Source organism: Macaca nemestrina, unplaced genomic scaffold (assembly GCF_043159975.1).
Source record: "Macaca nemestrina isolate mMacNem1 unplaced genomic scaffold, mMacNem.hap1 Scaffold_45, whole genome shotgun sequence".
Taxonomy (NCBI): domain Eukaryota; kingdom Metazoa; phylum Chordata; class Mammalia; order Primates; family Cercopithecidae; genus Macaca; species Macaca nemestrina.
Window position 1 is genome coordinate 497,489 of NW_027257674.1, and position 20,063 is coordinate 517,551.

General features: G+C 37.0%; 1 long non-coding RNA gene across 1 annotated transcript in view; it reads left to right on the forward strand.

The window, feature by feature from the left end:
* LOC139361377 (uncharacterized) overlaps window positions 1-20,063 on the forward strand; it is a 30,032-nt gene that overhangs the window by 1,044 nt on the left and 8,925 nt on the right. Inside the window, exon 2 of the long non-coding RNA XR_011618943.1 lies at window positions 691-983. This is a non-coding gene — a long non-coding RNA (uncharacterized lncRNA). The remainder of the gene's footprint in view (window positions 1-690; window positions 984-20,063) is intronic.

A 20,063-nucleotide genomic window follows, 5' to 3' on the forward strand; every position in this document is an offset into this window, starting at 1 on the left:
CTGGGCCTCGGTTTCCCTGTCTGGGTGGTGCAGGGCTGGACTGACTAGTCTGTGCTGCCTCAGACACAGTCTCTCACTGACTCCCTTCCATGGAGCCCGGGGTGGGGCTAGGGCCACAGAGTTTCTGCCAGGGAGGCCCCAGGCTGCTGGTGAAGCTGCAGAGGTGGACAGGGCACCAAGGCACAGGCGGGCAGGAGCTGGAGCCTGAGCTGGGCCTGGAAAGGCCTGTGCTGGTCTCTGCTGCTCCCTGATCTGGAGCCATGAGAAGCCCCTTCATGGGAGCCAGGTGAGGTGCCAGCCACTCCTGTCTCTCTCCCAGGCTGGATCTATGTCACACTCACCCCTGAGGACTGCCTGGCCCTCACAGGACATTTTCTCCACAGCCTGATCGTGGAGATGCAGAGGAGGTAGTGCCTCGTGTGCTGTCTGCCCTCAGGCTCCGTGGGGTAGGGTCCTCCCTCTAGCTGGGTCGGTGCCAGACACCTCGGGCTGAGCACTGGCTCACCCTGCCTGTGGGTGACCTGGACATGACCGTCAGCCTTGATGGGCCTCTTCGTGGTGTGGAGAGGAGGAGGAGGTGGGCTCTGGGGTCATACAGGCCGGCTCTTCGAGTCATCTGGCTGCTGGACGGTCATAGTTGCCTTTGGTGGGGTTGGGGTTGCTTAAAAGGCTGCTCCTTTCTCTTCTCAGGCACTGACAGAACTCTCATGGGCCCCAAGGCCTGCAGCCACCCAGGGGCAATTGTCGCCTTGTCCACCTCAGCTATGCAGGGCCCTGTGGGGAAGCCTGAGCTGGCGTGCCTGGGACCTGGATCCACCCCCAGCATCACCTGCTTGATGGTCAGTGCACTGAAAACGGCTATTTGGTGGCTTCCAGAGCATATGAAGTGTAAAGAATGTTGAAACTGGGCAGCCTGACTCAGTTTTCCAACTTCAAAACTGCCTGCTGGTATATGGAAAAGCACCTGCTGGAGGCGTTCAAAGGTACTGGTCACTCCAGGGTGGGCGTCCAAGCCTGGGGCTCTTGACTGTGGGGGCGGCCAGACCTAGCTCAGGGCTGACTGGTTGTGAGTGCTGCCTTCCTGTGGCCTAAGTAGGTCCCCTTGGCACTCAACCTCCTGGGCCTCAGTTTCCCCATCTATATAATGCAAGACCAGATTGAGCAGGCTGGGCCTCTCCTGATTGGACTGTCCCTTGTTTTAGAAAACACTGGGTTGTGGATTGAGAGTGGTGAGTGTGCATGGCCTTGGTGCAAGTATCGATCACAGCTGTTCCACCCTCCATTCTTGCCTCGATTGGGAAGGCGGGGCCCTGGCTCTGTCACCAGCTGAGGAGAGGGTGTGAGTGGGCTCTGGGTCCACTTAGGATCCCTCAGGGCTGTGGCAGCTGGACTGTGAGGCAGGCTTGTGGCTCGCTCCCGGTCCTCTGTGGAGGCACTGTGGCATCTCTGGGCTGCCCCTTCTATTGCAGGTCCTGCCTGGCCACACCCTCAGAGATGAGAGCAGATGGCTTTCGGCAGCCACTATCCTGTTCAGGTCTCCAGACTCTGCCCAGCAGCGTGAGGGAGTCTGCAGGAGGATTTGCATTGATGTGTGATTTCCTTTCTCAGTGTGCCCTTCACCGGAAGTTGCTCTTAGTTACTCTTTTTTGGTTCTGATAGCAGCCAAGAGCTCTTTTATCCAGAATCCTTTGCATTCTGGCCCTAGTTTGAGAAGGAAAAATGGTTCTTAGTCATGGCTGGCCAGGTTTCAGTAAGATTTTCTTATTGCTCCCTAAATGTGGAGCCATACAAATAAGGTTCAATGTTTGTTATTTAGGGAATATACTACTTTGGAAACAGACTAAATTCCTATAGCAACAAGACATCAAAATACAATGTCTTAAGAGGAAGCACTTTATTTCTCTCTTGAGTAACAGTGTGCAGTTGAGGGATCCAGGGCCGGTGGGAGTCTCTGCTCCATGTCTTCTCCTAGAAACCCATCTTTAGTGGCTCTTACTCCCATGCATGCTCAACATCTATTCCTGGTTCCATGGGAACTGCAACGGTGTTATTTTCCAGGCAACTTCAAAGGGGCGAGGAAGTGTAGGCAAGTTTGATCTTTAAAATGGTGACTAAATAGTAGTGTGGCTATAGAATTTATTGTCCAAACCCGAGCAACTTTGAGGGGAGAAGGGGAGTGCTAAACATACTTATATACTTTTTGAAATATTTATTATCAGCAATTTATTCTTACTGTATCGGTAGATCTAAAAAATTGTTCTAAAGAAAATTATAAAATAGTTTTAAAAATAGCTTATATTCATATGCCTACTGCCATAGAAAAGGAAACTGTTGGCTGCGTTGTGTGCATCCAGAGAGCTTTAAGAATAGAGAGACTGGTTATATTACTGGACATCATTCAGATACAAGCTTCTGTCACAGTGAGAACCCTTCTTGCTGTGCCCACACAGATATCTCATGTACTGTGAGAGGAAATCAGGGGAGAATCTGGAAGCACAGAAACCTTCAGGGCCTACCTTAATGCAGCCATTAATAAGGTAGTTAAACGTGAAAAATTCTGGGAAAAATCCTAAACTAAGATGACAGAAGGACTGATAGGAAACCTAGTTTTTAGTTGGATAATCGTATATCCTGATAAATATCAAAGAACAATTCTAAAAGAACAAGAAGGTGAGAGCTAAACTTGTGTCATCGGAATTCATTGTAAATATTAAAGACATACGTGAACTTTGAAACTTTAACAGTTTTGATATAAATGTAGAGGAATATAATTATGTCATAAATAATATGTTCTTTATAATGTTTTTAATATTCAGGACATTTATTTCTGTGTATTATATGAAATAAGTGTAACTTTCTTTAAAGGTAAAAATTTCAAGCCCCAAGCCCTGTTATTTAAGTCAGGATGATGAGAATGATTCAACACAAACATTGAGTATCCAAATTGAATATGAAGAATTGTGTGGCAGTTATAAGCATACCTAAATCATGAAACTGGATTTAAGAAATGTTGGTGTGTAGCAAAGGGTAGTTCAAATAGTAGAGAAATCTGGGAAACTTCAAATTTTGGGAGGAGGTAAGGACGATAAGGAGGACAAGAATTATCTAGGGAGGCTGTAGAAAAACTAAGAGAATATGGTGTCTGAAGAAAAAAATATTTCAAGGAACAGTGATCATGATGTCAAAGGAGTAGATTGAAGACACTGTTGCTAAGTATAATATAGTAGGATACCTTACACTTAGAACTGTATTCTTTGTTTATATATAAATATATGACCACTGTATAAGTAGTTACTTGTATTCATCACCTTGATAACTGTTCCAGTGTAGAAGTAGAAGAAAATACGCCTGAATGAAATAGGTTCAAGAGCGAATGGGAGTAGAGTAATTGAACACAAAGATTAGACATAAACTGCTAAAAAAGGGGAAATCGGGTTCTAGATGGAGGCCAACTGGGATGAAGAAAGTTGTTTTTTTTTTTTCACATTAAATGACACAACTTTATTTTTTGTTTTTTTATGTGAAGAACTTGGTAGAGGAATTACACAATTTCAGATGCAGAACAAGAGTATTGTTGGAATGATAGGCATGAGTAGATAACAGGTGTGATGGTTAATACTGAGTGTCACCTTGATTAGGTTGAAGGATGCAAAGTATCATTCCTGGATGTGGCTGTGAGGGTGTCACGAAGGGAGGTTAACAGTTGAGTCAGTGAACTGGGAGATGCAGACCCACCGTCAGTCTGCGTGGGCACCCTCTAATCAGCTGCCAGCACAGCTAGGATAAAAGCAGGCAGAGGAACATGGAAGGGCTAGACTGGCTAAGTCTTCTGGCCTCCATCCATCTCCCATGCTGGATGCTTCCTGCCCTCCAACATCAAACTCCAAGTTCTTCAGCGTTTGGACTCTTGAACCTTCCTCAGTGGTTTGCCAGGGGCTCTTGGGTCTTGGGCCACAGACTGAAGGCTGCCCTGTTGGCTTCCCTACTTTTGAGGTTTTGGGACTTGGACTGGCTCTTGCAGATGACCTATCTTGGAACTTCATTTTGTGATTGTGTGAGTCAATACTCTTTAAAACTCATATATATAGATACACACACACACACAATATATATGTATATAATACAATATATATAAAATATATATTTATATATTTATTTATCCTATTAGTCCTGTTCTTCTAGAGAATCCTGACTAATAAAACAAGTGGGCAAGCCTTAGTCACAGTAAGAGGAGTGGACATTATTTAGAAGCAAATACAGTTCGCCCATATGGAAATGAGATGTAACAGAATGTAGGTATGGATATATGAAGGTGAGCAGCTGTAGCGACTGGAGATTTTGAAGTTCTTGTCAAATTATTATTTTTTTACAAGTGAAATAGAAAATAAAGTCATCAACAAAGTAAAAATGTAAGCAGAAAAAATAAACATGAACTGTGACTCTGGGAAAGGATGAGAGTGAATGGAGCAGGGAATACTATTTTTTTCTGGGAAATATAAAGACATGAGCTTTGGGGTCATGAATTTCAGTTGAAACTGATTTATGACTTGATAGGTCATTACTTGTTAATGCTGAATACTATTTCATTATTTGGATATATTACAGTTTATCCATTTACCTAATTAAGGATACCTTGGTTACTCCCAAGTTTGGCAATTTTTAATTAAGTTGCTATAAACATTCTTGTGCAGGTTTTTGGGTGGACGTGCTGTCACCTTCTTTGGGTAAATACCAAGGAGCATGATTGCTAGATTATGAGATAAGAGTTTTGCTTAGTTCTGTGAAAAGCTGACGAACTGTCTTCCAAAGTGGTGTAACATTTGCATTCCTACCAGCATCACCAGCATTTGGTACTGTCTGCCTTTCATATTCTTCAGGCTCCATCTTCATAATTTTTTTGCACTTACTTTTAAAATAAAAGTCATTTCATCCCCTGCTTCATTTCTTAAACATCCTTTAATGAGTACCTTAAAGTCAGAAATCCCCAGAAATTGAAAGTGTCAACTATATATTGAGAGCTAAAGACTGCAAAGGAGTGATACCAAATTGGTGATGATTTAAAACCTCAGTTGAAAAATTCTAATAGCTAAAGAAGAGTTATGATATTTTCATATGTATTTCTTTCTCTTTTATATGTGTAAACTTAAGATAGTCTGGAGTATTGCGTTTTTGGGAAAATCAGAGCTCTTCAAAAAAATTATTGTTTATAATGTTTAGAACTTTAGACCTAAGATTTTCATGGTAATTCAACTAGAGTAAACTTAGCTAAACAGACCCTTTTATTGGCCTGTTGTACATATTGTTTTAGACATATATATTAAATAATAAAATACTGAAGGAGAATAAAATAATACAAAACTACTTTGAGGAAGTATCTAAGAAAATAAGATAATTGTGGCCTTTCTACTACCTATTACTCAATTTAGAATAATAATAGGGTAATATACATCATTGGTCGGTAAACTCAACTTGCTAAGAAGCATAAAAATATAGGTAGCAAATTTCAGTGAAGAATATTAACATTCATTAACAAGTTCATAAGATCAAATGCTTAAAACCAGAATGCTTCAGTATCCCAAAGTTTTAAAGGATTTTTTTTGTGTGCATTTTGTTTTGCTTTGTTTCTTTCCAGTAGCCTTCTCCTTATTAATATAAAAGGCCAGTGAAAATTCATATGAATAATTTTATAAACAGACATTTTATAGAGTTAAATATTGATATTCCTAATTTATTATTGTAAATTGTTCACCAAAAATGAAAAATTTAAAAAGGGCAAATTTGAAAAGAAGGAAATATTAAGGGAAGTAGAATAAGTAAAGTTTACCTAAGTCATAACTTAGATTAAAAATATTTGCAATCAGTAGGATTTCCTCGGACATTTCCCAACAGGGACAAAATGGCTATACAGTGTGGATAGTAAGAATGGTTACTGCCTGCTTGTGTACCTTTTGGAAAGTACAATACTGGGAATGTAGTACTTCAGTTTAGAGCCTATGAACGTCTACCTCTTTCTATAAGTGCGTAGAGAAGTGTGGGAACTGATTTTCCAAGATAATGAAGCACAAAGCAAAAAGTATGTATGTAGAAGTCACGGTACTGGATTTTAGTTATTTCATCATTTAACTGTACAAGACTCCAGCAGCTAACTGAACTTGTCTAACTTCATCCTCTCATCTGGAAGTATGAATATTAATAACTCTCTCACCAAGTTGTAAGAATCAGGGTATTAGCATGCATAATGGGACTTGGGCAGGGTTTGAAACATAGAAAATGCTAAATAAATGAGACATACTATCTTATTAAACTCTGATTGACCACTGGCCATAGATAAGTGGATGTTCTCTCAAGGGTTAGAGAAAATCGGCATCGTTGTGGGCTTTTAAAAATTATTAGCTCACTTAAATTAATAAGTAGTTATTTTAAACTTTATTATTTTAATAAACTGTATACACACACACACACACGCACACATATATATATAATTAGGGCTCTCCAGAGAAATAGAATCAATAGGACACACAAAAATATATAAGGAGAGATGCGTGATGGGAATCAGCTCACATTTATTACTGTGGAGGCCCACAAGTCCAGTGTTCTGTCTGTGAGCTGGAGAACCCGTCCTCTGCTTTTTGTTCTATTGGGGCAGTCCCTAATGAATTGGATGATGTCCACCAACAGTGGTGAGAGTGGACCTTTTTTGCTCCTGGTTGTTTACTACAGGTTCAAATGCTAATACAGAAACATCCTCACAGACACTCCCAGAAAGGGTGTTTCCCCAGCTACCTGGGCATTCCTTAACCCAGTCAAGTTGACACATGAAATTAACCCTTAGGCCAGCACAGAGGCTCACACCTATAATATTATCCAACACTTTGGAAGGCCAGAGTAGAAAACTTGCTTATGGCCAGGAGCAAAGATTAGCCAGGGTAACATGATGAGATGCTGTCTCTACCAAAAACAAAACAAAACAAAACACATGCACACACACAGCTGGGTATGGTGGTGCACACCTGTAGTCCCAGCTACTCAGGAGGCTGAAGTGGGAGGGTATCTTGAGTTCAGGAGTGTGAGGTGACGGTGAGCTATGATGACACCACCGCACTCCAGCCTGGGCGACACAGAGAGACTCTGTCTGAATTTTAAAAAAATACCCGTGACATAATTCAACAAAATATGTTGAATAACATACATTCAACACTGTAAAATTTAAACTAATATAATGCTGCTTATGCATATATCACCTCTAGGGAACTTGTCATGTAATTCCTTAATTTGATTATTCTCTAGCTGTAAGACCCTCATTATAAGATTATGAAAGATTTGGATAGAAATTTGGTTTCATCTCCAATAACTTATTAGTACAAATTTGTCTTATAAATAAAATCCAATCAGGAAAGACATAAAACAAGTTAAAATATTAGCTTTATTGTAAACTGACAATGAAAATTTAATCAGTAGTATTTTTGAATAATGTGCATTTTTTTGTCTTTCAATAACAATCACTGGAATTAAAAAGAATCATGCATGGATATGTCAGTTGTTTAACTGACAAGAGAAGGGACATTTGTTAAAACCCTTTTTATATTTAATAATGTTTGCTACCATTATATAAAAAATTATGTTTACAGTTTCTTATTGTATTCTGGCAGAAATGCTTTAATTGTATTCTGGCAGAAATCCTGCAGTTCTTTTATCATGAAATGGAAATCATACCACTTACAGAAGGTGATAATATTTAGACATTGAAAGATACATGAAATAAAAAAGCAAAAAAACTATACATCTTCATTAGGCTCATTGAAATATAATTCTTTTGCTTTTTAATACTATCATGTTAAATATTAAAATTTTCAGTTTGTGTTACAATGTTTAGAGCTGTATCAGAATCTACTTGTCTGGTTTGAAATATGCAATTTTGTGAAACAACAGAATAACTCATTGAATAAATCCCAGTTTTATGCTAGATAAGAGAGAGGAAAAATATGTATCTGAATCCTTCATTCTTCTGTCATTCAGTATAGACTTTTGGCTGCTTCAGCTGTAAAGACATCCAAAGAATGGCTTTCATTACAGCAGATTTGGCCTTTTCGCATTTAACTCACACATTTTGGAATAATGTACTTGCAAGGTTAAAGCTGTCTGTGACTTAAAAAAAATCCAGTGTGTCTTTGGTGGCTAAAATCATTTGGGTATAATAAAAGGTTTTTTATATATCAAGGACAAGTAATTGTCAAAATCTAACAGTAAATGTAAGTATTTTAATTTCTGAATATATTTTGAAAGTTCTTTGGAAAGTCTGCAATATGTAATTTAGAAAAGTCTTAAAAAACATTTTAATGGACACATTTTAATTTTTATGAAGGGCTACCTAGTATAATTTATCTTTTTTATTTTTGAAATTAACTTATAGAGCTCTCTATAAAGCCATGGGTAAACATTGAGGAATAATTTTGATGACTTACTGTAAAATATACTGATATTAATGAAATAGGTTTAAAAATTAATTTCTAGCATCAGTTTCTCTGTGAACATAAGAGCTTATGTGTGTGTTTATGTGTATGTGTATGTATGTTTCTGGAGACTTAGAATTACATAGACCAAAACTGCATCTTAATCATCTACATGATTTTTAAAAATGGTTCAGAAGTTTGGATGTTTGCATATGCAGGAGGTAGATTTGGTATGATCACGCAAATCAAAAGGATTTTATTTTTCATGTGTTTAGGAGAAAGTATCTTTAGTACTTCAGTTTGGAGTGGAAAAATTGGTTTATTTAGAGAATGTTCAATTGTATTGTTGCAAGTCACTCTTCAGGTTGCAGGCAACCCGTCATTAATAGAAAGATTCTATTCCTTTCAACAAGGGATTTTTAATTTCTTCTGTAACTTTGCCCAATGCCCTCCTCCCAGGAATGATTCATTCAAAATTTGGCAATGAAAACCAGTACCAATGGGAGATTACCCTAAAGATACTATTTTTCATCGAAGGTATTTTTACTGCTATTGAAATATAAAAAGATAAGTCAGTTCTATACATTTGTGAATTTTCACCAAATGTTTTCACTATATTCGAAATATTTTCACTCAAACCTATGTAGTTGACAGAGCTGGATCAAAATTGGTATTATTTTATTTTTTGGTAGAAACATTAGCCCCCCATTGTTGAAAGCTCCTCCCTACTGGCTGAAATGAGCTTTATGAAATTAAAAGGGCCAGTGCCCCATGGCTCTTCTTTTTCTCTCCCCCACCGCCCTTTTTTTTTTTTTTTTTTTTGACTTTTAGAAGCCAGGTAGTAAAGGCTAGAGAAGTCACAGGTTGAGAAGTGACTTCAGAAAACATTTTAAGGTTACACCTCTGACTAATCCACTAAAAAGATACAAGAATAAATAATAATAATAAAAACAGAATCAGTAAACCGTGAGGAATCAGGGGAATCAATTTCCAGAGTTTCATATTGTTACATTCAAACGTTCAATGTTCAAGAAAAATCTCAAGGGATACAAAGACACAGAAATATATGGCCTGTTCAAAAGCACAAATAAAATGAACAGAAACTGTTCTTGAAAATGTTTTGAGAGCAGATTCACTAGACAAAGATTTTAAAACGATGGTCTTAAAGATGCTTAGAGAACTAAAGGAAGACATGGGAAAAATCAAGAAAACATGTATAAACAAAATGAAAAAATAAAATGATAGAATCCTAAAAATACAAAAATATTTTGAAGCTAAAAAGTACAGTAACTGGAATAAAAAAATTAGAAGGTTTTAAAAGCAGGCTTGAGTAGGCAGAATAAAGAATCAGCAAACTAGAAGAGAGGACGATGAAAATTCTTGAGTCTGAGGAATAGAAAGAAAAAAGATGGAGGATAAGTGAACAAAATTTGATTGACTTGTGGGAAACCATAAAGCAGAGCAATATGTGCATTGTGAGAGTCCCAGATGAAGAGTGATAGAAGTGACCGAAAGAATATTTAAATAAATAATGACCCCAAATTTTCAAATTTATTGAAAATTATGAATATAAAGATCCAAGGAGCTCAGTAGCTCCAAGTATGATAAACTAAAATATTCTCACATCAAGACATCTTCTAACAAACTTTTGAAAGACAAAAAGAGTATTCTAAGCCAGAAGACAAGTGACTCTTCATATACAAAGAACTCCTGACCTCAGGTGATCCACCGGCCTCAGCCTCCCAAAGTTCTGGGACTACAGGCGTGAGCAGAAAGTGGTATTTTTTAACACATGGAATGATCCAAACTTGTTTTGTGATAATTTTTCTAACCATGTACTGGGATATCATTACAAGAAAACTCAGTGTTGACATTTTAACGTGCAGTGACAAATCTTTCTCCATATTGCAAGGACCGTCTTCTGTTATACTCATCTCAAAGGGCAGAATGTAATGTCCTGTTTAACTGGGAGAAGGAATATATCAGTATTTAAATGTTCTTATATACATGTTACCTTATTTTTATCTTTTTTTTTATCTTTTTTTTTTTTTTTTTTGAGACAGTTTCTGTCTGTTGCCCAGGCTAGAGTGCAGTGGTGCGATCTTGGCTCACTGCCACGTCCCTCATTCAAGCGATTCTCTTGCCTCAGCCTCTTGAGTAGTTGGGATTACAGGTGTGTGCTACCATGCTCGGCTCATTTTTATATTTTTAGTAGAGATGGGTTTCACCATGTTGGCCAGGCTGGTCTCAAACTCCTCACCCTGAAGTGATTTGCTCAGCCTCCCAAAGTGCTGGGATTACAGGCGTGAGGCACCTGGCCTGACATACGTGCAAATCTTATTCTATACAAATGTGTTTTTGTACATATATTAGTTTGAAAACTAACATTGTATCTATAAATAACTCTTTATAAAAATGTTTAGTTTTTGTTGTAAGAACAAAAGGAGTGATATTATTGATGCTAAATAATCCCATCACTCACTCTAAACCACAAAAGTTGCCCCCATCATCATCATCAGTATTTCAAGAACTGCAAGATCCAGTTGGTGTTAACTGATGGTGAAGTGGTAATCAAAGAGTCTTTATGAAATATAAATTATATTTTACATTTCATGGGTCTTGCTAATTCTGAATGATACCTAGGGGAAATGCTCATTTAAAACAAATGAGTAACTGGGTCACTGGGCATTAAAGAGATAATTTGCAGTGAATTAAAATCTATAATAAAACTCACACTTGTTCCCATGCTAATAATTATGTTCTCATGCTAAATATATTACAATGTTGTATGAAGTGCTCTATGTAATACCATAGAAATAGATAAAATTATATTTTACAAAGATAAAATAGCTTAAAATTATAACTATTTTCAAAATTTAATTTTATGTATAAGAATAAAGCCCTTTCTCCTCCATCTGCTATTGCATTCTGCTTAAAGTTCTTTAATTTTATTATCACATTATGTACATGTGATATCTTAATTAAAATATTAATTTTAATCATCAATCTTAGAATAAAACTTAGACAAAAAAGTACATATAACATGAAAAAAATGAATTCAGATTTCAACAAATGTTTCTACCTAAAAGTAAAATAATACTAATTTTGATTCAGTATTGTCAACTACATATAGCGAAAACATTTGGTGAAAATTCACAAATGATTAGAACTGACTGATCTTATTATATTTCAACAGAAGTAAAAATAGCTTCTGTGAAAAATGATGTATTTAAGTAAACTCCCATTGGTACTGGTTTTCATTGCCAAATTTTTAGTAAATCATTCTGGGGGAAAAGGGGATTGGAGAAAGTTACAGAGGAAATAAGAAGTTCCTTGTTGAAAGGAACAGAATCTTTCTATTTATGAAGGGCTGCCTGCAACCTGGAAGAGTGACTTGCAACAACACAATTGAACATTTTCTAAATAAACAAACCAACTTTTGCACTAAAAACTGAAGTACTAAAGATATTCTGCTGAATACATGAAAAAGATAAAATGCTTTTGATTTGCATGATCATACCAAATCTAGCTCGTGTATATGCAAACATTGAAGCTTCTGAATTTTTTTTTTTTGGGGGGGGAGGATTTTTTTTTCCTTTTCTTTTCTGTTTTTTATTATTATACTTCATAAGTTCTAGGGTACATGTGCATAACATGCAGGTTTGTTACATATGTATACTTGTGCCATGTTGCTGTGCTGCACCCATCAACTCGTCAGCACCCATCAACTCATCATTTATATCAGGTATAACTCCCAATGCAATCCCTCCCCCATCCCCCTTCCCCATAATAGGCCCCGGTGTGTGATGTTCCCCTTCCCGAGTCCAGGTGATCTCATTGTTCAGTTCCCACCTATGAGTGAGAACATACAGTGTTTGGTTTTCTGTTCTTGCGATAGTTTGCTGAGAATGATGGTTTCCAGCTGCATCCATGTCCCTACAAAGGACACAAACTCATCCTTTATGGCTGCATAGTATTCCATGGTGTAATCATTTTTTTAAATCTTAAAAATTCATGTAGATGATTAAGATGCAGTTTTGGTTTATGTACTTCTAAATCTATAGAAACACACACAAATACACATGAACAGACATAAGCTCGTGTGTTCACACAGTAATGCTAGAAAGTTCTTAAACTTATTTGATTAATATCAGAAGTACATTTTGTAGCAATAGTCATGATAATTGCTTTTCAATGTTTAGTCGCAGTTTTACATTATAGAGAACTGAATTAATTTCAAGAATATAAAAGATGGCCAGGTGCGGTGGCTCACGCCTGTAATCCCAGCATTTTGGAAGACCAAGGTGGGTGGATCACCTGAGGTTGGGAGTTTTGAGACCAGCCTGACCAACCATATAGAAACCCTGTCTCTACTAATAATACAAAATTATCTGGGCATGGTGGCCCATGCCTGTAATCCCAGCTACTTGGGAGGCTGAGACAGGAGAATCACTTGAACCCGGGAGGCAGAGTTTGCGGTGAGCTGAGATCGCGACATTGCACTTCAGCCTGGAAAATGAGTGAAATTCCGTCTCAAAAAAATAAAAATAAAAAAGATAAATTAGCACTGGGCACAGTGGGTGGCTCAGGCCTGTAATCCCAGCACTTTGGGAGGCCGAGGTGGGCAGATCACCTGAGGTCGGGACTTCAAGACCAGCCTGACCAACATGGAGAAACCCCATCTCTTCTAAAAATACAAAATTAGCCAGGTGTGGTGGCACATGCCTGTAATGCCAGGTATTCCGGTGGCTGAGTCCGGAGAATCGCTTCAACCCAGGAGGCAGAGGTTGTGGTGAGCCGAGATCATGCCATTGCACTCCAGCCTGGGCAACAAGAGTGAAACTCTGTCTCAAAAAAACAAAAACAAACAAACAAAGTTAAATTATACTAGGTAGCCCTTTATAAAAAAAAAGTGTCCATTAAAATGTTTTATAAAGACTTTTCTGAATTACATATTGCAGAAATTATCTTCCAAAGAACTTTTAAACTATATTCAGAAACTAAAATATTTACTTTTACTGTTAGATTTTGATTCACATTGAAAATCAATTACTCATCCTTGACAAAACCTTTTGCTTTATCTAAATGATTTTAGCCACCAAAGACATACTGGATTTTTTTCTTTTAAGTCACAGATAGCTTTAATCTTGGAAGTGCATCATTCCAAAATGTGTGAGTTATATTTGAAAAGGTCAACTCTGCTGTAACAAAAGCCATTCTTTGGATGTCTTTATAGTTGAAGCAGCCAAAAGTCATACTGAAAGCCAGAAGAATTAAGTATACAGATAACATATTTTCTTCTCCAATCTAGCATCATACTGAGAATTTGTTCAATGAGTTATTTTTTTGTTTTACAAAATGGAACATTTCAAACCATACAAGTAGATTCTGATATAGCTCTAAATATTATAACACAAACTGGAAAGTTTATTATTTAATATGTTAGTATTACAAAGCAAAATAATCACATCTCAGTCTTAATGCATAGTTTTATTTGCTTATTTATTTCATGTATATTTCAATGTATAAATATCACTTTCTGTAAGTGCTATGTTTTCTAATTCATGATAAATGAATTATGGAATTACTGCCAGAATACAGTTAAAGCAACTAATAAGTTATTTTAGACATAAGTTTTTGTAATTTTTAAATAAAAGTAGTAGCAAACATTATTAAATATAAAAAGGATTTCAACAAATGTCCCTTCTCTTGTCACTTAAACAACTGACATATCTATGCACGATTCTTTTTAATTCCAGGGATTGTTATTAAAACAAAAGAAAATGCTCATGATCCAAAATGTACTAAGATTAAATTTTTATTGTTCATAATAAAGCTAATATTTTAACTTGTTTTATGTCTTTAGTGGTTAGATTTTATTTATAAGACAAATTTGTGCTATAAATTGTTGGAAATAAAACCAATTCTATCCAAATCTTTCAGAATTTTACAAAGAGGGTCTTACAGTAACAGGATAATCAGAAATAATTCTAAATGAAGAAATTATATGACAAGTTTCATATAGGTGATATATGTACAACAAGCATTATATTAGTTCAAATGATACAATGTTGAATATACATATTGTCATGGTTAATTTTTTTTTTCTAATTCAGGCAGAGTCTCTCTGTGTCACCCAGGCTGGAGTGCAGTGGTGTCATCATAGCTCACTGTCACCTCAAACTGCTGAACTATCTATAGTACTTACTATCCACATTATATACCCCTTTTGTTCATGTTGGAAAATGTCTGAGGAACTCCTACTGGTTGCAAATATTTTTCTTCTAATTTATGACTTAGTTAAACTCTACTTATTCTACTTCCCTTAATATTTCCTTCCTTTCAAATTTACCCTTTTTTCTTTATTTTTTGTGAATAATTTACAGTAATAAATAACAAACATTAACTCTTATAAAATGTCTATATATAAAATTATTTGTATGAATTTTCATTGGTCTCTTGCCTTTGTTTTAATAAGGAGAAGGCTGCTGGCAAGAAACAAAACAAAATGCACACACACAAAAAAAGCCTTTAAAACACACTTCAAGATACCGAAGTCTTTGGTTTTAAGCATTTGATTGTATGAGCTCATTAATGAATGTTAATAGTTTTTACTGAAATTTGCTACCTATATTTTTATGCTTCTTATCACTGAGTTGTTCTACATACCAGCGATTTTTATGACCCTATTAGTATTCTAAATTGAGTGTGGATAATAGAAAACCCATAATTATCTTATTTTTATTAGATACCTCCTCAAACTAGTTATATTATTTTATTCTCCTTTCTTAGTTTGTAATATAATAAATGTGTCTAAAACAATATGTACAACAGGCTTATAAATGGTTCTGTTTAGCTAAGTCTAGTCTATATAATGAAAATGTTAGTCCTAAATTTCTAAACATTATGAACAACAATTTTTTGAAGAGCTCTGATTTTCCTAAGTATATAGTACTTCAGACTATCTGAAGTTTGCACATGTAAAAGAGAAGGAACTATATATGAAAATGTCATAACACTTCTTTAGCTATTAGAATTTTTTCAGCTGAGGTTTTATATTGTCACCAATTTAGTGTCACTCTTCTGCAACCTTCAGTTCTCAGTATGTAGTTAACACTTTTATTTTCTGGAGATGTTTAGACTTTAAAGGACTCATTCAAGATTAAGAAACAAAGCACAGGATGAAGACTTTGATTTTAAAAGTAAGTGCAGAAAAATTATGAAGATGAAGCCTGATTAATGTGAAAGGCAGACAGTACCAAATGCTGGTGATGCTGGTAGGAATGCAAATGTTACACTGCTTAGGAAGACAAGTTCATCAACTTTTTAGAAAAGTAAGCAATCTCTTTTCATATAATCTAGCAATCATGCTCCTTAGTATTTACACAAAGGAATTGAAAACATGTCCACACAGAAACCTGTACAAGAATGTTAATAGCAACTTAATTAATAATTGCCAAACTTGGAAGCAACCAAAATGTACTTCATTAGTAAATGGATAAACTGTAATACATCCAAATAATGAGATAGTATCCAGCATTAAAAAGAAATAACCTCTCAAGCCATAAAAAGACATAAAGGAATCTCAAATACATATTTCTGAGTGAAACCAATCAGAAAATGCTATATACTGTATGACTTCAGCTACACGACTTTCTGGGAAAGACAAAACTCTGGAGAGAGTTTTAAAAAGTCAATGGTTGCCAGGAGTTACGGGGGACAGAGGGATGAGCAGCTGGAGCACAGAGGAATTCTAGGGCAGTGAAACTCTTCTGTATAATACTATAATTATGATTATTATATTCAGATGTTTAAATAAAATTCAAATTTAAAATGCAATAACTAAGAGGGAATCAGGTTGATTTGTTTCAGCTGAAATTCATGATCGCAAAGCTCATGTCTTTATATTTCCCAGAAAAAAATAGTATTTCCTGCTCCATTCACTCTCATCCTTTCCCAGAGTAACAGTTCATATTTATTTTCTCTCCTTCCCATTTTCACTCTTTGCTGATGACTTTATTTTCTATTCCACTTGTAAAATAAAAAAGTGATAATTTGACAAGAACTTCAAAATCTCCAGTTGCTACATCTGCTCACCTTCATATGGCTATACCTACATTCTGCTCTCTTTCCTTTTCATATGGGTGAACTGTCTTTGCTTCTAAATAATGTCCACTCCCTTACTGTGACTAGGTCCTGTGTCCTGTTGTATTAGGATTTTCTAGAGGGACGGGACTAACAATAAATGTATATATAAAATGAGTTATTAAAGAGTATTGACTCACACAATCACTAGGTTAAGTTCCATGATGGACTGTCTGCAAGCTGAGGGGCAAGAAAGCCAATCTGAGTCCCCAAATCCCAAAAGTAGGGAAGCCAGCAGTGCAGCCTTCAGTCTGTGGCCAAAGGCCTGAGAGCTCCTGGCAAACCCCTGGTGTATGTCCAAGAGTCCAAAAGCTAAAAGAATTTTAAAGTTTGATGTTTGAAGGCAGGAGGCAACCAGCACAGGAGAAAGGTGGAGGCCAGAAGACTTAGCCAGTCTAGCCCTGCCATGTTCCTCTGCCTGCTTTTATCCTCACTGCACTGGCAGCTGATTAGAGGGCACCCACCCAGACTGAGGGTGGGTCTGCATCTCCCAGTTCACTGATTCAACTATTAATCTCCTTTGGTGACACCCTCACAGACACACCCAGGAACAATGCTTTGTACCCTTCAATCCAATCTAGGTGACACTCAGTGTTATCCATCACACCTGTAAGTGAAATATGAACAGTCTGAATTCAATATATGATCCTCTTTGCATAAATTATTATCTGTCATTTGTAATACACATTATTCAGAACGTCGGAAAAATCTTTCCTGACGTATTTCTTATTCAAAAGTAATGAGCATTTTTATAGTTTTTATATAATTTATATGATTTACATGTCACAAAATTCCCATAGTTAGGTTGGCCTTAATCATCAAAAATGTATTGGCATACTTAAATACAATCACATTGCATCCCTTCTCTCCAGCAGATGTTGTAAAAGAAACTATCACAGCTGGGGGAAACTGATATGCAAAAGTGTAAAGCTTGGCAGAGAAAAGATTAATTTTCTGTACTTAATGCCCTTGATTCTTGAAAACTTTAAACTTTTTTCACAGTAAGGCCAGTGATTTCGTTGTCTGGTGGGCAGTGGACAGATGATAACGTTCTGCTCTATTTTAATTTATGATGAACCAAAGAGGACCGGTTGTTTCTCTAATGAGTTTGTAAGAGATGCTTCGATGCTGAAACATTAGCTGCATCCTTTGGACTACTGTGATGGGGAAGTGAGAGGTAGTTTTAACAACTTGCTAAAATTATCACCATTAGAGTGAATGAAGCACTAAAATATCCATACCAGAGGTTTCAAATGGTTAGCTTTGGGGGAAAGCATGTAATAAATTTACATTTTAACACTTAAGTACAAATTTTAATTTACTCTGATTATTTTATAGCCCATCTAGAAGGCCCTTTGAAGGAATTATGGAAAAGCTATGAAATAAGTTGTAATCAAGAGATGACACTTTATTGGCAGAGAAGCAGAAGAGTTTTACACCCAATGCCCATATTGCTCAGGAGGTTCAAGTTTCACTTGCCCAGAACCTATTATTGAATTACACTTAGAATCAATATGGGAAGCAGATTACCTAAATTACAACAATTGGCACCAAGGCTTAATCTCTTCACAAACAAGGTAAATCTTCTAATCCATGACCATATACTTTATCCTTACATATTTACTGAGCAAAAGGATAAACAGATTTCTTGTTACAAGTTATTATAAAAGAGACTGGACAAGTGCAAAGGGATGATTGAGCTCCTAAGCTTTCCCATGGATGAAATCAAACAAACCCAAAGCACTGGGAAGTATGAATGCTGTTGAAATAGCATGTTCAAAAATCTTAATATAAAGTCTGGCATGTAATGATAGGTAGCCATTTTTATTAATCACGATGCCGGGAAGGATACTGAAAGAAAAGCATTGAAAACTCCATGATGTTACAAATTTTCTTCAAGCCCAAACCATTATAAGCTAGTGGGCCTCTGTCCAGCTCTCAGCTCCAGAATACATTATTTAGACTAGTCAGTGTTTGCTACCAGGTGTTAATTTTTAAAATTAGTTGTCAAGGTTTTAAAATTGCAATTTTCTGCATTAAAATTTGGATTCCTAATACTCCTTTAAAAATCAGAACGTCTGGCATGCTTCAGCTGAATCTCAGAATGTCTATAGTGTTTAGTCTTTAGACAGAATATACCAGCATAACGGCCATCTTCCCATCTTCCCTCCCTCTTCCCTCAGCCCTTTTTATTTATTTCCTTTTTTTTTTTTTTTTTTTTTTTTTTGGAGACATAGGCTCTCTTCGTCATCCAGGCTGGAGTGCAGTGGCACAATCTCGGCTCGCTGCAACCTCTGCCTCCTGGGTTCAAGTGATTCTCCTGTCTCAGTCTCCCAAGTAGCTGGGATTACAGGTGCCTGCCACCAAGCCCAGCTAATTTTTTTTTTTTATTTTTAATAGAGACAGGGTTTCGCCGTGTTGTCCAGGCTGGTCTCAAACTCCTGACCTCAGGTGATCCACCCATCTTGGCCTCCCAAAGTGCTGTGATTACAGGCATGAGCCAGTGCACGTGGCCAGCTGTTCCCATTTCTAAGCCAAACATCAAAAACCAGGGTAATCCTTTAATATTTGTGATTTGGAGATGGAATTCAAATACACATCCACATTTTATATATTTAAATATTTAAGTTATAAACCAAGCCAACAAACTGTTATATAAAATATATTTTATCCTTCTACCTTGACAAATACATCTTCATAACTGCCCAGAAGGCTAGGTTCAAATTTGTGATTCTCAAAGTTCTAGGGTGGCACGTGGTGCCAGAGGAGGAGCCCATCTTCACACTGTGGTTTTCACTCCTGCTTGTTCGACCCTGCTTTCTCCCAGAAACCCCAGTCTACTTGTACAAGTTCTGTCCATTGCCATGAAGGACCCCGTGCCTGCTCCTCAGGTCTGGGGGTCATCATGTGGGAAGAGGGTGCAGTCTCCAACATTAGGAGGATACATCTAGAAAAGAGGCTCACACAAGTCATTGAAGCAATTCAAACCCATTTAGGGGAGAACTTTGGGGTTCAGGGCTTGTGAAACGGGGTTTTGGAGCAGGCTCCCAATGGCATGTCCCCTGGACTCTGCAGCTTCTTCACGGTGGGGAGAGGCGGAGATGGAGGAGGGCCAGAAAGTGTTGTTCTGTGCTCAGGATGAAAGCCAAAAGGCAGTACTGTGGATGACCATTCATGAAACTTGTTCCATCGTTTTCTTATGGTTGCCTCAAGATGAAAATGTTATTCTTGAAATTCAAGTTTCTATCAAAAATGGTGACATGAAAAATAATATGGTGGGTTTTAAGAAAGCAGAAAGGGCTTAGTTCTTGGAGATTATTTTACCCATTTATGTCGCATGCCTAGGATGTGCAGGTGTTGGAGTTTAAGGCCTTTGGTTAGCCATCTTCCTCCTGTTCATATTGCAGTGCTGTGTTTATGTTACATAGTAGCCGTTCATGAAAATTGTTTGTCTTAATGCCAGAGTAT